Below are 18,630 nucleotides of genomic sequence, written 5' to 3'. Positions count from 1 at the left end.
GATGGTGGGGCGGACGCCAAGCTGAGGGGCCGCGTTCTCAGGGACAAAGGAAGCGCGGCGCCGCGGATCAGAGTGGCGCGAACGAGCGCCTGGTGTAGAGGCCGCGAGCCCTGCGCGCGCCCAGGCCCGCGTGTGGGACAAAGGCCCCACCTTCGGGGAACTGTTAACAATGACCCGGGCGCTTGGAAAACACGGTTCTGCCGCCCTCGCCCGGAATTCTGGTGCCGGGAGCAAGCATTTTTGTTCAGCACCTGGGTAGATCTATTACAGGTTTTGATAAAGTAACAAAATATCACTGAAATGTAAAAAGACTGACTTTGCAGAAATTCCTCCCAGAGACCGCTGCATTTCGCTAGAAGCCACTTCTTTGAAGCGCCGAGTAGAAGTCAAAACCACCTGCTTCCAAGGGAAAATTGGCTGGGTTTGGAGCGCCTACCTGACCAGAGCCAAACTGCTGATGAAAGAATGATGAAAGGCTGAGCTCTGCCTGCAATCAATGCCCTTCCTCGCCGTAATCCTTAGCTTTTTCTCTAAATGAAGAAACACTTAAGAAATTACAGATTAGAAGGGCCACACATTAAAGTTGTCTGATTAGAAGCAAAGAAATCTTCCAACCTCACTGTTTAAACAATATGCAGATGACTTAGCGAAAATCGATTCAAGAATGCTAACATTTTCATCTGTGTTAGTGGAAGAACTGGCAAGCCCCCCTCCCTTGATCATCATCAATCAGAATAAGGATTAAAATAAAAATAATGAAATGGAGTCTTTCAAAAAGCAAGCAGTCCTTGATTATCGTCACTAATTTGACTAATGTCACTCATGTTATTCAGGGCTGAAAGGAATTCAAACTCCTTTTGATATAATAATGGAGACCCACTGATTTCAAGGTCTTATCCTGAGAATTGAGCAGACAACTATCCTATAAAGAAAGATGTTGACACTACCTCCAAGGAGACTAAATTTGAGGGCAACTCTTTCCCTCAAAAATAGATCTACCCAAGCACTTTTAGCTAGCTGAGCCCAGGGGCACAGATAAATACCATCAAGACCCACTAGATACATAACATAAGGGGGAAGGATTCTGAGAAAGAAAGTACTAGTAGTACTAAAGGCATTTATGTGAACCTCCTGGCCACAGATGAAGAATAGTGGGGGTAGGGGTAGGGGGTTTGGAAGGCTTCTTTCTTTTGTGTTTAGGTGCTTTCCCTTGTGATGTTTAAAGGAAAGTTAAACTCTTAAGAAATTCTCCTTTCTAAATAATAATAACCTCTGCAATTACCCCTACCTTTTCTCTTGAGATTTTGACTGTTACATAGAAGAGTAATTAGCCAATATTATTTAAGTCCTTACTATGTGCCAGCCATGGGTCTTATGTAAGTCAGATTTACCTTGGTTGCCATTGACAGGAATAAGGGAAGGGGGAGGAATGGACTGTTGATATGAACATGTTATGAGAAGGGTAGGAGTCGGGGGCCTCAAGGACCACTAGAATCAGAGTCCCTCTATCTGCCACCATCCCTTAGCTGGCTTCTCTCTGCACATTGGCTTCATACTATTCAACCAATTTCCTCCACATGACTGGAAACAAGGCCACTGACAGCTACTCAGTTTCATAACTTCAGCCTCACCATTAGGCTAAGGATGATGACCTCTGATCTCCAATTAAAAATTCCCAGGAAAGGACAGTTAATCCACCCAGCAACTTTCTGATCCATGAGCCAAATGACTGAGCTAAAGAGCTAGGATCTGTAAGCACAGGAACACATTCATATTCTTGTAACTCCAGTGTGTGTGTTTTCACTATTCTGTAAGGATACAAGAGTCTACTATTGCTGGTTTTCCATTCAACCATAAATTGAAAGAGAGGGTGTTATACTTAGAAAATGGTTTGGTCTACTGACCCATTGTGATTAAGGCTTGGTCCTCCCATTCCTGGGTGTGCTATGGGTGTGCTATTGACAAGCGTGGAACCTTTGGGAGGTGGGGCCTAGCAAGAGGTCTTTAGGTCATTGGGGGTGTGTTCTCAGAAGATAGTTCTTATGGGACTTCTTGGTGGTTCCAGTAGGTCATAATAAAAACCTAGGTTTGACTCTACCCAGCTCTCTGCTCCTGAGTTGAGATGGAATCACTTACTCCTACATACACTCCACCATCCACCATTCCTCATGAAGTCCTCACCAGGACAGGTGCTATGCCCTTGAAATTCAAAACTGTGAACTTAACAAGCCTCTTTTTTCTTTATAAGTAGTGTGTCAAATATTTTGTTACAGTGATGAAAAACTGACTCATTTAGATGGGAACTATAGGAGGACACCATATAATTTTTTGAGTACCAATTATAACAATAAGAAACTAATAATAACAGTAATTAACCAAACTCTGTATTATGTGCAGTGATATCAACAGCAATCCCTTGAAGTTAATACACCCTTTTACAGATAAACCTTCAGATTCTCAGATGATAAGTAACTATCTAGGCCATACATAAAGCAGAAGAGGAAGCAGAATTCAGGCACAGTCTGTCCAACTCTGAGCCTCCACATTTTAAGCCTCATTGGTTTGACTTTAGTAGCCTCTCATGGCCATTAACTTTTTTATACATTTTTTTTTACTGTGAGCTTAAGTTTTTATAGAACCTGGGACCTTATGACAATTGTCAAGAATTGCTATTGAAAAAATATATATATGGGATAATTAAGCAAAGTATTACCATAAACTTGATATCATTGACATTAACAAAGTATCGAAGGCAATTTATGGTATTACCTTCATATTAATCTCTTCCCTTCCTATTTTCTCTTACCTTTTCCTATCTTCCAGTCTTTTCTCCCTTTCCACCTTTCCTTTCCATTTCTCTTCCCTGAAGTGATAGCCAGGAATGATGTGGGCAAGAACATGGGAGCAGAGAGGAAGGGCAGGTGGCAGAGTAAGACTGGTATGGGGAGATAATTGACAGCTTTGAGCAAGTAAGTAAATTCATTAAGAATAATGATGGCCAGCCGGGCACGGTGGCTCATGCCTGCAATTCCAGTGACTTGGGAGGCTGAGGCAGGGGGATCACAAGTTTGAGGCCAGCCTCAGTAACTAAGCAAGGCCCTAAGCAACTTAGTGAGAACCTGTATTAAAATAAAAAAAATTAATAAAAAGGGATGTGGGTGTAGCTCAGTGGTTAAGTGCACCTGGATTCAATCCCTGGTAACAAGAAAACTTCTATGCAAACATATGTGACTCTATGTATGTGTGTATTTGTACATATAGAATATGTGAATATATATAGATACCCACACACATACATTTATATAACCAATTTCCTAGTACTGTCTTTTGAAAGGATCAATAAACAATGATACACCAGTGGCTATGAGAATGCTCAATAACTTAAGATTTTGGTTTCCAACATTATGTACTCCATTAAAAGGAACCACAACAACTTGAAGAAATGGCAGCATTTTGGGCTGAAGCAGAAAAACTACAAAATGAATCTGGAATATCTTACACCAGAAATTGAGAAAGTGCTCACAGACTGATACTCACTTGTTAAATAGACACTGAACCCAGCTCAAAGGGACTCCCAATGACCAAATTAGGGATGCTTTGAGTACAAAACTAAGCTTTTGTAGTAACAAATTGTAAGCTATAAAGTAGTGATCCATAAGCTCATACTGACATAAAAAATGGGGAAAAAGAAAAGCTCTTCATTTGCATTACAGTGCCAACCAGTCAATGCAGAAGGAATGATATAAATAGAAACTCATTTGCCAATCATCTTAGTGGTTCAGATGGGAGTTAACCATGGATAGTAAGTCTGAAGTTCTGATGAGGAACAGGCTTTCAGCATGCCATTGGGGTTTGTTTGCTTATTTATTTATTTATTTATTTATATGTGGTACTAAGGATGGATCCTCGCACATGGTAGGCGAACACTCTACCCCAGCCCCCCCCCCAAAAAAAAACATCTTCTTGACTAAATGATTGTTATGGTTTGGATCTGGACTGACCTCTAAAAGCTCATGTGTTGAATGCATGGTCCCCCCAGTGCAGCAAGGTTCAGAGGAGGGGTTTTTAGGCAATGATTGAATAATGAGGACACTGACCTCATCGATGGATTAATCCACTTGATGAATTAATCCATTGATAACTGTATGGACTACTGGGGTGGGGTGGAGGACCTAGTTAGAGGAAGTAGGTAACTGTAACTGGGACAGTGTCTTGGAAAGATTTATCTTCTCCATTGTTGGCCCCTCCTCCCCCATGTATGCTAGGCAATCACTCCACCACTAAGCTATATGCTTAGCTCCATGACAGTCAAATTTTAAGATTTTTATTAAATCTGAAATTGCTTGTTTTCATTTAAAACACTGTTGTTAATATTCATAAAGATAAGTTTATTTTAGAAAACCTTGATCATTATCTTTTTTTTTTTTTGATACTGGGGATTGAACTCAGGGGTACTTAACCACTGAGCCACATCCCCAACCCTATTTTGTATTTTATTTAGAGACAGGGTCTCAGTGAGTTCTTTAGTGTCTTGCATTTGCTGAGGCTGGCTTTGAACTCCTGATTCTCCCTGTGTCAGCCTCCCAAGCCGCTGGGATCACAAGTGTGTGCCACCATGCCCAGCGACCCCTCTTGATCTTCTAATCCTTGCAAAAAAAAAAAATAAAAAAGTCAGAGGAGGAGTTGGAGGGAAGAAAAAGACAAATCAGGGTTAGCTCCTACAAGTCTTCCAGTGGCAGCACCAAGGGTATCTACCCAGGTGACACACTATGCCTTGAAGTTCCTTCTGAAGAGATAGAAGTGGAAAAACACTAGTAGGGAATCCCTTTCTTGAGCCTCACCTACGTTCAGTTGCATCTGCCTTGCTGATCCCATGACTCAGTGGAACCAGGCAAAGGAAAAGGCTCACCCGCAAGAGACAGGATGTGGGGAGTGAATAGGGGAGCTGATAGCAACTGAGGACTCAGTCTCCCTGCTGCGACATCAAGCAGTTCAGTGACTCCTAGATAAACATGCTTAGTCCTGAGGTGCAGCCAATGTCAGCAGGTGAGCAAGTGCCTCTCAGGGACAGGGTTATTAGAGTTATTAGCAGTTGACCCCAGTCCTGCAATGGCAAGCCCAATCTGACATTCACAGAGGGTTCTCCTCAGACCTTTATGGGTTATGTGGCCCTGCTGATGCCTTGATTTTGGACTTCTCAACTCGGAAACTCTATGAGAATAGATTTTTTGCTGTTTTAAGCCTCCTCATTTGTGGTAACCTGTTACAGCAGCCACAGGAAACAAATGCATTGGGTCAGGAAGAGTTTTCTTGCAGCAACCTGATTCATTGCCAGTTCAGGCTGTAGCATTGGCTTGGCCACCCAATTTTCTGAGCCAGTTTCAGTCTCTAGGGCTGCACAGAGCTGCAGGATGTGGCCCCATGGTAAATCAAGGAGAATCTAGCTTTGCTCTCAAGTAAACTCTTCCTTAGAGCTTTTGTCTTAGATGCATGGAACCCTAAGGAAACCTTAGAGGTTAGGTGGCATCTGTCACCCTTTCACTCATGGCAACCTCTAAATTCTGAAGCTGAGTTTCTCTTGTTGTCGTCATAATTTCTATGGACTGAGTGGGTCCCCCAAAAATTTGTGTGTTAAACCTCTGATCTGCAATGGGATGGCATTTGGAAGTGAGGTCTTCAGGAGGTAATTAGGTTTAGATGAGTTCCATGAGGGGAATGTCCCCATAAGAGAGATTGCTCTTCTCTCTCCCTCTTTTCTACATGAGGACACAATGAGAAGATGACTATCTGTAAACCAGTAAGAGGGTCAGAACCAGACATTGGACTTGCTGGCTCCTTGCTGGAACATTCTATGTTTCTTCAGAACTGTAAGAAAGAAATCCTTGTTGTTTGGGCCAGACTGCAATGTTCTGTCACAGCAGTCTGAAAACTAATGAGGACAATTATTATCAAAGATTTTGGGGTCCTTATTCTGCACAACATGTTATATTAGCCCCTGAAAGTAAGCAGGGTAGGCAGGCCTAAGCCCTGCTTTGGGCCCTCAGAGAAGTTTGCAGTTGGATTAGAAGCTATTGCCTAGCTTTCCTGGGAAAGAATCTTTATTACAACTTCATTTGGGGAATCCCTGTAATGATCAACATTCTGACTTTTTTAGACATAACTTTGGGTTCTAAGTAGAAATTCCCTATCAGGTGTAAGTCTTCTTTGATCAAAATTGTTAAAATGTACATGTGCATATATGCATTGTTTTTGTCTGTGAATTCCCCTTTCCCTCTAGCAATAACATCCATCTTTCTTTTAGAGAACTACTCTTCCCTCACTTGAAACAGAGTTCCACAGGGAGCTGCCCGGCTCCCCACAGACCCACCCTGTTCTCCCCTGGGGAGGGTGCATTGTCTCAACTTGACAGAATGCACACCCCGTTGGTGCCCATGAAGTGGCATTTCTATCCCTGGCACCTTCTCCCTGTCCACCACCCTCTCTATTCCACCATAAGCCCAGTTTTAAATTCACACTTGCATCAACAGATTTTGACATTGATCCTAACAATATTTTTATTTTTATTTCTAACCAGTTATTCAGAAGCTGTAAAATGATAAGAAAATCCAATTCTTATCAAGCATTTACTGAGTACCAACAATGTCCAACTGTTACAGGAAAAGAGAGATCTTCAGGATAGGGTCCCAAGAAAGTCCCAGAGAAATGGGGAGGTCAACTCAAGTACAGAGGGTTCTTGGCATACATGACAGAAAAGAATTTCAGCATGTGTCAAAAGAGGCCCAGAGATTTACTTAGGAAAGCAAAAAAAAATACACATTCAAGAGAAAATTTGGGCCATGTCAAGACTGAGAGAAGTGTTTTTGGAGAGGAGTTTGGGGACATGTTCCTGGTGAGGAGTGGGTATGGGAAGGTATGTAGGGATGACGCATCAGTCCGGTGATCTCAAAATGGTTTTTGGTGGTCTGGTCATTCTCAAGATGCTTAGGCTGACTTGGTTTGTGTTACCTATATACAACAGATAATACTGGAAAGTCCTCTAACCTGTAATTTCTTAAAATGTCATTTTCTTTTTTACTTTATTTGTTGGTGAGCTAACTAACAGTGCAAAAGGTAGATTTACAGATTTTCTAGAAATTTGGGAGTGAAAGGCCTGGGAGAGAGACTGGCGGGGGGAGGGGGGTGGGGGGGTGACAGGCCTGATAAAGTATGCAGAACTTTAAATTAAAATATATTTCTTTGTCTTTATGTCTCCTTTATACCTAGTTATTACTTCTTCTATCTACTTCACAAGCAGTAACAGGGACAGAAGAAGAAAGCACTCAGAGAAGTGAGCACCCAGGCCCATACTGCCCAGATGCCCACACTTGGTGGGCACAGAGCTTGTGCCAGGAGCATATGGTCTCATCAGCAACTTAGTCATCACTGACAGAGGTGTACCTCTCCTCCTGCATTTCTGAGTTCAGCCAGGTGTTTAACCTCATTTCCTCCTTTGCTTTCTTTCCTGTTGGGCTCCACGTCCCACTTCTAGGGTAGCTCTCAAACTGTGTCCCTACACTACTACAGGTTCCACTTCCTTGTTAAGGAGACCATGGGCCCCTTCTCCTGACCTGCCCAACTTTCAGGCTTTCTCTGAGAAACTGGATACGTGAACAGACAGTGGCCAGACTGTGTCTGGCATTGGAACTCTATCCCACAATCTGCTGCAACCAGTGCAGGGTGCCAAACTGCATCCTCTGCAGAATAAACCCAACACACTCAGGACCTCATCAATAACCACCAGCTTCTCTAATTTTTTGCTGCTACTTCCCATTTAGAACCAGCTAGAGAAAGGCAAATATACTCCCCTAACCAGACACACGGGCCTCCCCATCTGCAGCATCTCACACCAAAAGCTTCCTTCGAATCAGGGCACCCCTGGAGGCTGGCTTTTTTCCACCATGGGGCTTTCCCCCTCCTCTGCCTGCCTTTGAGTCTTTGCCAAACACAAATGATAGTGGCTGATTCTTTTGTATAGCAAGCTCTGAGTACCCTTTGCTTGTTCTCACTTGGGTGGTCTTTGTTTATTTCCACTTCATTTTAGTAGCTGGTCCTTAGGTCTTATGGTTGTGGTCCTGCCTTCAGACAACCACCGCTAATCTCTGGCCAATCTGTCTCATGTCCCATATCCCATGTCAGCAGGAATGACTGTGCCCAAGAATCAGCCTTTCCCTGCAATGACTCATCAAGTTCCTCATTATGGCAGGGGAGACTCCAATCACTGCCCAACACCCACCAGCCTCATTTTAGCCCCAGTGCTAGGGAGGCAGTTGCCATAGTGATAGATGCAGCAGGCAGGCTCACTGCAGAGCAGCTCACAGCAGCCAGCCCACTCCAGGAGGGGTCAGGCCTCCTGCTGGGCCAGTGTTGTTCAATCCCCCATCCCCCACCTCCACCTCGGACAGCAGAAGCAGGCTGGAGTGGGAATCCTTCATGTCCATCACCCTTAAAGCCTTGGTTTAGCACCCCTCCCTCCCCACCCCCATTTGTTAATGGTTGGCTTCACTGGGTTGTGCAGCTTAGACTGTGTTGCTAAGCAACAAAATAACAAACAAGGTAAATCGAATCTCCATTGAATCTGCATGAATGCCTCATTTATGTGGATGCCATCTCAGTGCTCTGTGCCAAGATGGGGGTGGGGCCACCTAAACCTTTTCAAATGAAAAATTCACACACACACACACACTCACACACACACGTGCCCAAAGCTTATGTGCACCTCTTGATAAATTGTAACTACCACCCAGATCCAGATATAGAACATTTCCAGGCCCCCTAGTAGTTTTCTCTGTCCTTCCGAGTCGATGCCCTTTCCTCCTGGCCATGGGTATCTTTTATCACCATCCTTTTCTCTTGCCTGTTTCTGGACTTCACATAGATAGAAGGAGTCACTGAGATTCTCCATGCTGTGTGTGCAGTTGGAGGAGGAGGGAGGCTGCTGACCATGGTTCCGACGGACTCAGTGACACTGACAGGACCGAACTTCAACATTCACTTGGCTTCTCGGCTTCGCTTTTTTCCACTGAAACGCCTCAGATGAAGGCCCAGCTGAGCTAAACCCAAGCTCACCTTGCCTCCTCCAACTGGCCCATTTCTGCAGTGGAGTGGACCACCAGACATCCCTCCCAAGGGCTCCCAGCCTCTTTCTGCCCCACTAGTTCAGTGCAGTTGAGACCCTTGTCCAACACACTCAGGATCTCATCAATAACCACCAGCTTCTCTAATTTTTTGCTGCTACTTCCTATTTAGAACCAGCTAGAGAAAGGCAAATCTACTCCCCTAACCAGCCTGCATTAGGAGGTCTCAGGGCAGGGCCATGGTGGCCCAGGCAGCTCCCTGTACTGGGACCTCCAGGCGTTAGCATTGAGTGTCCTCCAGAAATGGTCTCATTCCAGTTCCTTGACCCTCTTCTAGATTTTTTTTTAACTGCTTACTTTGAAATAATTTATAGGAAAGTTGCAACCATAGTAAAAATTCCCATATACATTTCACCACAGTTCCTAAATGTTATTAATCTGCTACATTCTCATTACCATCTTTTCCCTACATATAGAATTTGTATAAATTGGGGGCTGGAGGGCTGGGATTGTGGCTCAGCAGTAGAGAGCTTGCCTAGCACATGAGAGGCCCTGGGTTCGATCCTCAGCACCACTTAAAAATAAAAAAATAAAATAAAGATATTTTAAAATTAATTGATTAATTAATTAAGGGCTGGGGTTATAGTTCCATAGTAGAGCCCTTGCCTAGCATGTGGTGCTAGGTTCGATCCCCAGCACTACATAAAAATAAACAAAAAATAAAGGTTTTGTGTCCATCTACAACTAAAAATATTTTAAAAAATAATTCGTATAAATTAATTTTTCTAAACCATCTGAGAGTGGATTCTAGATATGATGTCTTCTTGCCCCTAAATACTTCAGTATATTTCTTTTTTGTTTTCTAAGCAATTCTCTTATATAACCATTGCTGCAGTTTGGCTGGGCACAAATCACGAGCCACTGAAGCAGGAACAAACTTTATTTCTGAACTCCACCAGCACACTCCACACACGCTCCCCACGCACGCAGCGTTCTCCCGGGACACACTACACCAACAGGAAATCCCTCCTCCGGAATTCCCTCCTTCGGCACTCCCCAACCAATGGGAACTCTCCAGGAGTCCCGGGAGAGCTCCAAAGTAGCAGGCCCAGTCGGACAGCAGGGGTCTAATCTCCAATTGAATGTACATTTTAACATAATCATTATCATCTCAATGGCTTGCTGGCGTCACCTTTCAACCAAAAATGCCATGCGTCATTCCTACTTGGCTATGGCTCTCAGCAAACCATAGCATATTCATCAAAATGAAAGAATTAGCCTTGGCACACTGTTGTTATACAATTTACAGAACTTATGCCAATTTTGTCAATCATTGACAAATGTCTACTTTTTGAAGTTTCAATTTTTAAAAAATATTTTATAGTGGTAAAATATATGCAATATAATAAGACATATATATATGTTGTAGATGGACACAATACCTTTATTTTATTTATTTATTTGTATGTGGTGCTGAGGATTGAATTCAATGCCTCACACATGCTAGGCAAATGCTCTACCACTGAGCTACAACCCCAGTCCAAGATTCATAGTTTTAGCCACTTTTTTGGTGGGGGAGTTACCAGGGATATAACTCAGAGGCACTCAACCACTGAGCCACATCCCCAGCCCTAACTTGAATTTTATTTAGAGACAAGGTCTCATGAGCTGCTTAGCGCCTCGCTGTTGCTGAGGCTGGCTTTAAACTCTCCATCCTCCTGCCTCAGCCTCTGGAACTGCTGGGTTAGCAGACATGCGCCACCATGCCTGGCTTAGCCACTTGTAAGTGTACAATTCATGGCGTTAAATACACCCACAATGCTATGCAACCATCACCCTTTCATCTCCTGCACTTTCTCCTCATCCCAATCTGAAACTCTGTGCCCCTTAGCAATCACGCCCATCTCCCCTCCTCCCCGCTCATTACACCCACCTTCTCTCCAAATGTGAGTATTCTTGATACCTCAGATAAGTGGAATCACCCAATATTTGCCCTTTCATGACTCAATTACTTCAATTTGCCTAATGTCCTTGTTTTGGTCAACTTTTTTGCCACTGTGATCAAAAGACCTGACAAGAACAATTAGTGAGGAGGAAAAGTTTATTTGGGGCTCACGGTTTCAGAGGGCTCAGTCCATAGATGGCCAAATCCATTGTCCTGGGCCCAAGAGGAGGCTGAGCATGGCGTTGGGAGGCATGGCAGAGGAAAGCAGCTCAGGACATGGAACCAGGAAGCAGAGAGAGTGCTGCTTACTAGAGATAAAACACACACACACCCATCTGCCTCCTCCAGCCGCACCCTACATGCCTACAGTTACCACTCAGTTAACCCACTAGGTCAGTTAAGGCTCTCAAAACCCAAACCTTTCACCTGCAAAGTGCATGCATTGTCTAACACATGAGCTTTCAATGGACACCTCATGTCTAAACCATGACAGTCCTCAGGGTCCATTCATGTCAGTGCAACTAACATCACTTATAACGGAAGGAAAAAACATTGATGTTGATTTTTTCCTGTTCAGTGACCAGAGTCCATGTCACATTTAGTTGTCAAGTCCCTTTATTCCCCTTCAAGAAGGAAGAGCTTCTTAGTTCTTGTTGTTCATTACACGTACATTTTTATAAGGTGTAAGCCACTTGTTTTGTAAAATAGCCCTCATTTTTTATTGTTTGGTGTTTGTTCTCTTTTGACAATGGAGGTCATGTGTGCGTGTTCTTTTTTTAGATCAGTTTTTATTTTTAAATTTTTGATACTGGGGTTGGAACCCAAAAACCAATAATTGAGCCACGCCCCCGCCCTATTTTATATTTTCTTTAGAGGCAGGGTCTCACTGAGTTGTTTAACGCCTCCCCATTGCTGAGGCTGGCTTTGGACTTGTGATCCTCCTGTCTCAGCCTCCGGAGTCGCTGGAATTACAGGTATGTGCCACCACGCCCGGCTCCCTGCCTCCCTCTTATAAAACTCCCTGGGCTGAGGCGACAAGTGTCCATGGAAAAATACACGATGATCTTCCTGCCTAAAACGACTTAATTGTATCTGTAGATTCCCACCTTTTGGGTGTGCGAGTGAGCGCGAGCCACATGACAGACTTTCAGGGTTTCTGGATTCGTTAGGTGGAGACCATTGCCCATCACAACATATTTTATATTTTTTAAATTAGATAACGGATTCCTTTGGCAGTCTAACGATGACAAGAACGGCGATAAGAAAGAAGAGCCAAAAGGACAACGCACTCTTGCTGGCGCCCGCCCCCAGCTCGGGAAGCTTGGGGCCACTCTGGCGGCGGGACAGCAGAGGGAGCGACCTGGGACNGGGGTCGCCGCCCAGGCGAGCCGCCGAGAAGAGGGCGGAGTCCCTGCGACCTCCGGTTCCCGGGACGCACGTGCTCGGTCCTGGCCCCGCGATCCCTGCGGCGCACTGCTGGGGAGGAGCAAAACCCAGCCCCGCGGGCGGCGCAGCGTGCTCACGGCTGCGGGGGTCCCCTTTGTCCCCGCGTGCCCCGCTTCCCGCCCGGATCCACGGCTGGTGCAGCCTTCTCCCCGTGTCCCGCGCCTCCCGAGCCTCCTCGTCTGTCTCCCTGACAGTCTTTTCTCCCCAGAGAAAACATTACCTTTCCCAAACCTCCAGCGCCCCGCTCGGTCAGAGTCAGCACCCGAGTTCCCGCGACCCCTTCCCTGCCCCTCCTCCCCTTCCATCTCCCTCCGTAGGCGTCGTGCCCACCAAGGACGCGGTGCTGCACGTCCTTCCGGCCCTGGGCGGCTCCTGCCGCTTTCATTTCTCCTCCCGCAGCGGGACCTCAGCAACTGCCCCTGGAAGGACAGAACCCAGGTGCAGGCAGTCCGATGGCTGAGGGTCTTACAGGACTTCTGGGCGCCAAGCCCTCAAAGGAGGCCGAAAACTGCCCCTTTAGTGTAGCGGGGCCAGCCCCTGGCGAACTGGGGAGGGGTGCAGGTCTCCCTGAGACTAGGTCTTCCAGAGCTTTGTTCCCAAAGAACCTCAAAGGCCTGCAGGGCAGCCTCAGGGCCAGCTTTCCTCCTGCGTGTGCCTAGAGGCTCTTCAGGAACCTTTGGCCTCTCTAACACCCATGCCACCCCTCTTTACAGAGCAGAAGACAAGAAAAGAGGAAAGGTGGGTGAAGAGAAGGGGGTGGGGAGGAGAGCCTGGAGCTGTTCCCCAGGTGATATTCTTGTGCTTAGAACAGAAGGGACGCACAGCCTTTAAAGACCAGAACACTGACAGTGCTCAAAGGCCTGATTATTTATCATTCATATACTACACCATTCACCCAAGTGTACAGCTCAGTGGTTTAGCATATTCTCGCAGTTGTGCAACCCGATCACAATCCATGTTAGAACAATTTCCTCTCTACAAAGAAAAACATACCTACTAGTGATGATTCTCCATTCTCCCTCTGCCCTCAGCCGGTGACACCTGCTAATCTGCTATATAGATTGGACTATTTTTGCATATAAATGAAATCAGATAATACTGATCTCTTTTGTTTGGCCTCTTTCAGTAAGTGTGTTTTCTAGGTCCATCTGTGTTGGAGGATGCATCAATACTTCATTCCTTTTTGTTGCCAAATTTTATTACATGGATATATTACACTTTATTTATCTCTTCCTCCGTCAATGAACATGTGGTTTGTTGTTTCAACATTTTTGCTATTATGAATACCTCGGCTGTGGACATTTCTGTGTAATTGTTGGTTGGCTGAGTGTTTTCAGTTCTTTTGGCTGACTCTAACATTTTGGTTATGTATGTTAGAATGGCATTGTTGGGTCATATGGTGACTCTTAACATTTAAGGTCTTTAAATTAAAGACCTAATTTTAGATATTTTGAGAAGAGGAAGGTCAGCTCAATTCAAAAGACAACTGCATAGATTTGAAACAGCTCTAATAAATTTCCTCCGGGTGTTTAAAGAGTCTTCCATTCAGACTGCTTGGTACACAGAGACCTGCTTACTACATGGAAGCAAAGGCAGAGCTTGGAAAGGCTGAATCTTGTGAGGACCTTCTCCTCCTGGTGGGGAGGGAGGCAGACACTCCACCTCCCAGCTATAACTGGTTACAGATGTTTTAACATTGCTCAAATCCACAGGAGCACCCAGCAGAGGCTTGTTGGAGTAGGGGCTCTGCTGAGGATGTGGGGAGGAGGTTTACAGCTGAAATAATATTTGCCTCCACCTCCAAGAGGCTGCGTTTTGGCAGCGAGTCAGGGAAGAGTCTTCTGGGAAGAGAGAACAGCTTGAGTTAAAGCCCAGCCCTGTGCAAGTGCTTGATGGATTTTGCAGTGGTGAGGGGAGGAGGACAGGGGAAGAGAGAGGCTTGGGAAGGTAAACTGAGGCACGATATCAGTTCCACACTAGGGCATTTGGACTTGAATTTATAGGACCTGGGGAAGGGCAGGATGGTCAGCTCATATCCTGGAGTCAAGGTCTTGGAGGTGGGGAAGGAGGGAGGTCTGAGGATAAGGATCTAGCTAGAGGCTTCTGTCAAAAGAGAAAGACCAGGAATTCTGGGAGTAGACCTAGGAACAAGGATGGGAGGTGAGAAGGAAGATTGCATTAACATTGGAGGGTAGCAAAGGAGAGGAGAGCACTACCTTGACCCAGAAAGCTTTCTATTGCTTTTTCTGGGGAGGAGGAATAGCCTTGTCTATGTTGACAGCAGCCAGGGTACATGCAGCTCCCAGCTTCCTTGACTGCACAGTTGCTTCATCTACTTGACTTCTAAGAAGTCACCTTCAGAAGAAAACTCAGAGCGTTGGAGGGAGATTTGCAGATTCTTTTGCTCTGCGCAAAAGGCTGTGCTGTTTGCCTTGCAAGATACCCAGGAGGGCTGCCTTCCGTGGTGTGCACCCTGTCCTAACCCCATGCCCAGCAACACATTTGCACTCCCCTTCAGGCTCCTCACTGACCATGGAAGGCCCTCCCCAGCATAGGCAGACTGCAGAAAAGGACACCTTTGTCTCCTGAAAACATCCTTTTTTCCTCCTCCTTTCCTCATTTCAGTTTCTGTGTTTCTTGTCCCTGTTTGTGACTAAGTGCCTGGAACCCTCCAACTGCCCTGTGTCCATGCAGGACCTACTCTCCCCAGCGTGGCCTTCTGTCTCCCCAGCTTTAAGGCCCTGGGCTCAGGTGCAGGTTGGGGATTACAGAAAGGGCTTCTAATTTAAAGATTCAGAGGAAGCTGAAATTATGAGCTGCAAGCTACAGAGTGTCAGGTCAGAGTATTTTCAGGACCCCAAAGCCCTTGCTTATGTTCCTATGTTTCATTACTTACCTAAAGGTCAAATTCATGGTCAAGGAGAATGGCCAGTGCAAAGACTGTGAAGTGGGAAAGAGCATGAAGAATTTGGCGAAGTGAATAATTGGGGCAGGTATGCCGTCAGCTTCGCAGCCTTGATAGTTCTGCATGCCACTTTCTTCCCAGGGATTTCTTAGAATTAGCCCAGACTGCGGAGGTGATCAGATGTCAGTGTGGGCCTGGTCCACAGCCAAACATTGCTCCTTGTTGCCAGAGTACAGCAAGTTTGGCAGCCTGTGGTGACAGGGGTCAAGTCTGTGCTACATGTGTAAAGATTATTCTGGTCTTTCTTTATGTCTTCTGTCCCAGGGACCTAACGCTAATGAAGCTCCAGAGAACAATTATGTTAGAGTTTGCCTACGTCCTCTTGGAAACGGGATTCTTTCATAATTCTACAATATTGTGAAATGTTTAAACATTAGGAAACCAAAGAGAGTTGACATACAATTAGATAATAATAGTGCATTTAAAAATAGTGAGTGGATTCTGCAGTATTTTTCTCTTAATTGATGGTTAAAACCCCATAAAAGATTAGGGAATCAGATTTCTCTTGCTCATCTATAGCTGATTTCCAATAGTTTGAAAATAAGGACGAACTCCATTAAAGCTGGACTGAATGTGAGCTTCTGATCCAAAATATATCTTTAGCCTAATTTCATGCAAGTTCACAGGTTCAGAGCCAAGAGCTAACTTAATTCTTTAAAAAAAAAAAAAATTTTTTTTTTTTTTTAGTTATAGATGGACACAATATCTTTATTTTATTTATTTTTATGTGGTGCTGAGAATTGAACCCAGTGCCTCACACATGCTAGGCAAGTGCTCTACCACTGAGCCACAACTGCAGCCCCTTAATTAATTCTTATGTAAACTTCAAACGTTATTATGATAGTGTGTAGGTGATTACAGCCATGGTCATCGTGAGTAGTGTTCCTGTGTCTTCACTCAGTTGCTACATTAAGAGACCTATTGCTCTACTTCTTGATCATAGGCTGGCCTGTGACTTTCTTTAAATAAAATGCAGCAGAAGTGACATTATACAGACTCTGAGACTAGGTCTTAAGAGACATTGTAAATTCCATTTTCAATCTCCAGGAATAGCCAGGGACTTCATGGAGAGAGAAGCTTGGCCAACAGCCAAACCAAGACCCCAGACATAGGAATAAGACCATGTAGACCTCCAGCCTCAGCCATCCCCAGCAGCCTGAGCCCAGGGGAGTGCAGCAGAAACTGGAGAAACCATGCACTGCTCTTTTAGGCCACTAAGTTGTGGGGGCATTTGTACTAAAGCAGTAGATCCCTAATACTAATACAGTTAGTGTCTCAGGCAGTGACAGGATGGAGTCCTTTTCCCATAAAAATAGACCTCATTTCTGAGAAGAAATAGGATGTTTCCCATTTATCCAGAACAATAGGGCAGAGTTTCCACCTTTGAACTGAGAAGGGAAAGGTGTTCAAGAAAGCCTCTAAATTTAGATTGGAACACCAAAATATAATAATGTGTAGCCACTTAAATTGTATCACCAAAAGTAAGAGAAATGGACTCCATGACAGCGCCTCATTTTACCCTTAACACTGNTTTTTTTTTTTTTTAATTTAAAGATGGGTCTCTCTGAGTTGTTTAGGGCTCACTAAGTTGCTGAGGCTGTCTTTGAACTTGCCATCCTTCTGCCTCAGCCTCCCAAGCCACTGGGATCACAGGCATGTGCTACTGCATCTGGCAACAATATTCCTTTCATTATGGTGGTCTTCTTCTTCTTCTCCTTCTTCTTCTTCTTCTTCTTCTTCTTCTTCTCCTTTTCTTTAAGGTTTGGACAGATTTATTGAACTATACAGGGTGTTAGCAGAGAAATCATTCAGTGGTGTTAAATGCCTCTCATCACAACCTTGCATGTATGATTTAAAAATTATAAATGTGTATTTATAACCAAGCCTTTGGCCAAAAAAAATATAAATAAATAAAAGGAGAGTCATTTAGCACATTTGTTAAAGATGAATAAAAAATAGATTTTGAAATTTTAAAAGATCAAGTCACTGAATTAAACAGCAGCAACCCTGCTAATCTAGAATCCCACAGTGCTGAAGGTAGAGGTGTACACGGAGCTAGTCACCTACTACAGCAATCAGAATAGAGAGAGCGGCACACCCATGGGAGGGGTTGGACAGAGGGGCTGGGCTGATTGGGTAAGCATGTCCCAGAAGCAGCAGCAACAGAGAGCAACCCAGCAGGCTGTGAGGCAGGTGGAAGGGCCCAGGTCATCTCCTCTTTGGTTTTCCTCCACATACATTGTGGTCTAGGAGGGCTCCTACAGCCCATCCTGCCAGCCATACTGTGGATCTCCTGCATAGGGGTACCCCTGAGGAGGTGGGCCCAGCCACAGGCTTTATTGGCTGTGGTGGAAAAGATGGGTGTAGGGCCATCAGGCCTGGACTCTGAAAATGGAAGAGGGTTCTCGTGACCCATCAGGGACCTTTAAAATGCACCTTTGAACTGGCTGGGTACTGGTGGGGTCCCTGCTGGCAGAGACAGGATGAGCCGGCACTCTCATGCTATTCTCATGAAATTAAGAACCTTGGAAGCAGAACATATTCCTGTTTTCCAAAACTCTAAGTAAAAAATACCTATAAAAGAAAAGAAAAGAAAAGGTTAAGGAACTGTTGGTAATGCTTTTGGATATTGTCCCTTTCTATATTTGAAACTATTTTTTATACTGTGAATTTGGCTTTTGATTTTGGCATATTCTTTTGTGAGTTTTAACGGATCTAACATGTGTATCCACCACCACAGTCACAGAACAATTCTATCACCCCCCAAAAAACCCCTGTGTCGTCTCCCTTTGTTGTTACATCCTCCCCTGTCTCTAGTCCCTCACAACTACAGGTCTATCCCTTCCGACAGCTGTGGCTGTTTTTGTTTTTGCAAGGCTGGGGTCAATCTTAGGGCCTTGCACATGCTGGATGGATGCTCTGGGGCTGAGTGACACCCAGCCCCTCTTCCTACAGTTTTATTTTTCCGAATGTCACAGTCAGTGGAATCAGGTCAGTTAAAACCATTTGAGACTGACTTCTTTCCCTCATTCATTCACGCTTTAGGATGTATGAATAATTAGTTCCTTTTGATATTCAAGTGGTAGTTCATTGTGCAGCTGTATTGTCGTTTATTTATCCTCTCATGAGATGTTTAGGTTGTTTCCAGTTTGGGGGCCATT

The sequence above is a fragment of the Marmota marmota genome, unplaced genomic scaffold (assembly GCF_001458135.2).
Source record: "Marmota marmota marmota unplaced genomic scaffold, marMar, whole genome shotgun sequence".
In the NCBI taxonomy this organism is placed as follows: domain Eukaryota; kingdom Metazoa; phylum Chordata; class Mammalia; order Rodentia; family Sciuridae; genus Marmota; species Marmota marmota.
This window is presented reverse-complemented; position numbering follows the sequence as displayed.